We start from the raw sequence: 6,000 nt of genomic DNA, 5'->3' as shown, positions 1-6,000 counted from the left end.
GCCAGTAAGCAGTAAGGCGCTTTTTAATTGCTCCCTCACCCCCAGTTCAGGATCCTGAAGCACAAGATAACAAAATAAGAAGATTTCACAGGGCTTCCTGGCAGGCAGACTTCACTCTGCTGGTTCGGTTTCTCTGCAAGACATCACACAGTTATGTTGAACTGGTTTCTGTTGGCTTCAGCTCTTCTGAAAAACTCTTCAAGATTGTTCAAGACTCAAGGTTCAGGTGGGCTTAGATTAGTACGTTTTGCTCTCTCACAGGTGTATGTAGCTGCTGATGCTAGAGGCAGGAGCAGGACAAAGGAGGCTGAAGATCTGAAATACAGCAGGCAATGAGTGCCTCTGGTGGAGATTAGAGCCAATTTGTGCAGAATCACACTCTCTGAACAGCACTTATTTGTGCACTGTGGGTGTTAATACAACCCAGAGCCATCTTCACAAGCTGCATCAAAGTCTTTGCAGAGACTCTGAGGAAGCATCTTATTCTCTCAAAGCAATTCCCATTAGTTTCCAGAGGAGATCCAGAGTGATATCATGGGAGGTCATGGGCCCATTAAAATTTGCAAATGGTAACTGTAGCTTCCCATTGGTGAAACATTTTTACAGAGATGCCCAGCAAATTTAGACAAAATTCAGTGTATTCAAGCCTGATCAGAGATCACAGTGAGTGAGAATAGTCACCATTTTAAAATCAATTGCAGCTTTCATGAGTTAGGTGCAATTTTCAGAGTAATTCTGCAGATAATCATTCTGCAAGATTCGAATATAAATTGTATGATATGAGAGAGAGAGAAAATGCCAATTCCTTTTGAGTTCACATGATTGCAAGTGAAAGGCAGCAAGAAACATCAGGGAGTCACTTTTAACAGAAGTACAGATAGCAGGTGTTTAATTAGCCTCAGATCATATTATCTGACTGAAAATGTGTCATGCATAGGTAGCACTTCTACAGGAGACTAGGCTGATAATCTGTACTTTCAGAAATACGTAGAGAAATCATCCTGGCCACAAATAATCACAAACTGACGGCTGCAGACCTGCACAGATGATAACTTTGGGCATAAAACATCTTAAACTACACATTCAGCGAGGCTGTAGTTTGTATATGATAGAAAAAATCTTTCTAACAGACTTTGCCCATGCGCAATTTACATTTGATGAAAACAACCTACAGTAAGTTTTTGTGTTGCTTGGATTTATTTCCCATCCATCTGACTAAGATGAAGACATGTCATGTTTAGGATCTATACTAGTACATTTGGGGGACAATTTTGTGGAGCTATATTAACAGCTATAGGTTTTAAAGCTTCTTGACTTCTTGTGCCAAGAAGAGAGAAAAGACAGTGATGGGTTAATCATGGGAAAGATGCTGGTGCCAGGGAGAGTTAAATGTATATAAGTATATTTAATTTCCATGCAAATGAGACACCAGTTAGGGAACACACATTTCTTCTTTATCCAGTGGTTACAGAATCTACTAGCATGGATGGAATCTACTGGCATCTGGGGACTTCTCCTCAGCCATCAGCCTGCAGGAGAATAAATAAACCCAGATTTTCATCTGTATGTTGTTTGAGTACACAGCTCCAAAAGAGACTGTAAACAAGAGCTCTTCATGACCCAAACAGATTTCTGAAAATGCTACTTGATGAAGCTTACAAATTTCCTTGTGCCTTTCTATACCAAGATTTCTCCTGGCCTCCAATGCTTCTCATGAATCCCTGAAATGCAGGTTTTGGAAGTATAGGGAAGCACCTCAGCCAGAAGAATGACAGCTTAGCTTAGTCCAGAAATAAACCTAATTTATGGTTGAACAAGACCAAGAATTAAAGGACAATCTTTGGACATTCTCCTTTAAGGTGGAGAGATAAATGATCTTTATACTTGGATGCTCCTGTTTACATTATACCTGATGTCATTAGTTTAACAACTTAATATTTCTTTGAACAACCATGAGACAAGAAGAGGATTTCAGAATTGCTTCACATCTATATTAGTAGATTACAGGCTAAGTTGCAAAAATTCTCTGACTTCCATTTGTCAGGAAATAGAGATGTGACAGTTTAATACTAAACCACTGAAGATTTCTTTTTTTTGTGTGAGCTTTTCTCCATAAGTATTCAAATCCCTTTCTTTTTCACATACCTATGGACCATGATCAAGTTACTTCTTAACCTTCAACTGCAATAAGCAAATAGATTAAATTTTATATCTTTTTCCCACCATTTAAAATTTTTCTTAAACTCTTTTGAGCAAAGCATAGTACAAAAGAGTATTAGCTCTAGAGCAGGTTGTTTTATTCCTGCAGTGGTGGTATTATTCACCTGTACAGAAAGAGATTTCTGCTCATGTGATATTTCTCTGCTTATAGATCCTCTGGTCCAGGACCAGGTAGTTTCTTTACTGTCACAAATTGGTATTTGAAGAGTGCTATAATGCACATCAGAGCAGAGTACTGTGTTATTCCCCTTCCCTCAGGAGAAAAAATACAAATTCATTAATTAATCAGATTTCAGTCCCTCTCTTTGTCTTTAATATTCATTGATCATGGACTGTTGTTATCATTTTTTAAAAATTAAATATTATTTACAGAATATTAAACAGGTCCATAACTGTAACAACCAGTATAGTATCTTGACTAAATACTCTGTTCATGCTTCTATTATGCAAATGTCTTTAGATTCTAAATAGGTAAACTATAGTAAAAATAGAAAGTAAAAAAATAACAATGCCATATATATTTATACAGATATGTAATATATGTGTGTTAATAGGGATATCAATATGGTAAATAAGTGCTTGTAGGCATAACCATTCTAAACCACAATATTTAAGTATCAAAGGAATTATTTAAAAAATACTTATTAATATGGGGGGTTTTGTGACATAATCCCCCCTCACTCAGTTTCCTGTAGCACATTTGCCTTTTGAGTGTTACCCCTGTGCTCTTCTTGTTCTCTTCCAGAATGGCATTGTCCTCTTCCACGAAACCATAGTGTGATCATGCTTTGCTCGTAGGCATCTGTAGAAATTAATTTTTAAAGTAGAAACATGTTTTTAGAGATAATTCTGTCTAGCAGACACAGAATAATCCTGAGCCAGTGGCAACACCTTGTTTGGAAAAGCAACATTTAGAGATTAGACAGGTGTATTGCCGTAGGCAGGAGCAGCCCGATGGTATGTGACCTGAAATTCCCTGGGACAATGCAGATCCTTTCTGCACACAAAGGAGCTGCTTATCTCCATCCTTCCCTTGATTTGGGCAGGGTTGCAGGCACCCTGCAGGAAGTCCCATCACTGAACCAGGCACACACCATCCTCCTCCTCCTGTCTGTCTGTGATTACAGCAGATAGCATCACACCTGGGCAAAGTGCTGATCTCTTCTGCCTCTCACCAGCTGGTGGCTCAGCCAAGGCCCCCCTTTTTCCTTTTAATTTTGACAGTGTCAAATTAAAGGAAAAAAAAATCCCAACAGATTAATTGATCCAGATTTATGGCAAACTAAAAATGATATCCCAGAGTGTTATGGCTTTTTTTTTTTTTCAAATATCAGTGCAACGGGGGTTTGTGAAAGAGTTTCCACATATTACATAGATCAAATTGTCAGAGTTTTTTATTCCAAATCTTCATTAGACACGCAACAGATAATGTAGACTTCTGAAAAACCGCAAGTGGTCTGCAGCTTCTGAACCCAAGGCTGCTTTCTCACTTGAGGCAACTGAAAATATCTTTTTGTGATATGTAGACATAAAAAAATGAAATTTGCAATGGAAAGTGCAATCCCAGAAGGCCTACTTCTCAAGAGCTAATGGGATTTATAAATCCTATTTTCACATGCCACTTTTATACACCATAAACACATGAGCCCAGTTTCTGACTATTTATTTCCAGACTTTTACATCAGCTGCATGTTTTGATCTCCTTTTTTTCCCCAGTAGAACTTTTTCATGCTTATTAGGTAGATGCAAATCATCTATGAATATTAAGTAGCACAGAAAACAAGTAGAGATAATATATGACTTCCACTGATCTCCAAGTTACTTCCATATCCCATAGACTTTGAGCCATGCTCTTCTGGAAAAAGAAAATTAAGGTGGTTGCTCAGTCTGCCTGTGAGAAACAGATGTGGGAGGTGGGGCTTGTGTGTGAGCCTGAGAAGAAGAGTGTCTTAGCTGCTACTAGAGGATGGAAACACCTGCTGGCAGGTCAAACAGAATGCAAAATCCATGCTAAAACTGAAGAAGAGCACTGAGGTACATGGCCCAAGCACTGGAGAGACAGAGGGCCTCTGAAAGTGAAACCAGGACAGTGGCCTGGGCAGTCAGTGAGCAGTCCAGCAACATTTTGACAAGAATCATCCTTCCAATGTTCAAACTAAAAGGTAACTTATGTGTCTGGTGAAGGTCAATAGGATAAGAGCACCTGAAAACTTCAGCCTATCAATTACTTGAAGAAAAAAAATCCCTTATGTAAGAAAATGTGTACAACACTTGGGCCAAGTGAAGGCGAATACACACCTTCCCTCCACAGTGATGAGGACAGCACAACTATTTTATTCATAAGTAAGTAAAACCAGGTACCTGGAAAGCAAGTTGTGGCATCATTTATGCTCAAGTAATTGAGAGAAGTCAGGGTACGAAGGCACTGGTCCCAGACTGGTACTGAGGACCTGCTGGAGGATGAAAGCACTCAGGGAAGATGCAGAACCAAACCTCTATCCTCTGCAGGTGTCACCTTTTGAGGACAAGAGCAGGGATCAGCAAAGTGTTGAAAGAGATCAGGTAAGACTTGGGTGATACCTGCTAACACTGGTGCCATGGAGAGCTGGGAGAAGACATGAGACTGGTGACAACACCCTCCCTCAAGAGTGTGGCCATGCTCAGTTAATGTCCTTGCTTGGTCTTTCTGCAAAGGACGAAAAAGAAGTGTTGTATCCAGAGAAGAGGCACTCATACTCATTTTTTTAGTCAGGTGGGCCAGGAATGAAGCTGGCCACTGCTATTGGATACCTCACATAGCCCTTCCTGTGTTCAAAGATGCCTCAGGAGAGCTTCATCAATGAGTTTTGGTCAAATTAGGTGGTTAGTTTTGAACACACTGAAAGATCATTTTTAAAATCAGAAACGGTTTAATCAGAAACGGTTTCTTTGAATTGTGTATGCTTTCAAATTCCTTTAATTAATTTTAAAATATCAAATTTATAATTGTACTAATCTGTTGTTAATATTTAATAAAGAAAGAGGTGATTAAAAGTTTCTCCTCTCAACAGGATTAGTTTTCATACCAAACTGTCTTGTCAAGAACTCACAAAGCTGAACTTTTCCTTTCAGATTCAAGTATTTCTTTCTTTTCCTTTTCTGCTCAGTCACCAAGCCAGGAGAAAGAACTCCATTCCATTAGCAGTCCCACCCAGATTGAAGGTAGCAGAGAATAATCTGTTGTGTGAGAGAGTGCCTTGTGTGATGCTGATTGTGCAGAGCAGGCAAAGGATGAACAGACAAACCAGACCCACATGGAACCTCTCCATGCCTCTTCCCCATGCCCTTCTGCTGACCCAGTCCTGTCCCTCAAACCCTGTGATCTCCCACACTGACAGGAGTTTCAAAATGCTGTTTAGCTGTTGCTTCAGCTGCATCACTTTTCCATACAATCTTTCTTTCACCCATTGTGCCAAATGTGCAGCACACTGCATGGCATTGGCAGTGCAGGCATTATCCAGCCCTACAGCTCTAGGGGAGTGTTATAAATTAAAGTCTGACATCTCCTGGCATATCAGCCATTTACCCTCGTAGAGAATTTCTACTGAGCACACCTGCAACAAATATCTTTTCTCCTTTCCTTTTCTTGGATTATGAGCAAAATAAAACATAGCCTATGACATTAATGGTTTGTAATATTGGTTGAACTATCTGGATGCTAGGAAACACTACAGCTGAGGTAATTTTTTTCAAACGGTGTATTGAATTACAGGTTTCCACTTGCTTTTGTTTTGCTTTTCC

This window comes from Melospiza georgiana, chromosome 3 (assembly GCF_028018845.1).
Source record: "Melospiza georgiana isolate bMelGeo1 chromosome 3, bMelGeo1.pri, whole genome shotgun sequence".
In the NCBI taxonomy this organism is placed as follows: Eukaryota; Metazoa; Chordata; class Aves; order Passeriformes; family Passerellidae; genus Melospiza; species Melospiza georgiana.
This window is presented reverse-complemented; position numbering follows the sequence as displayed.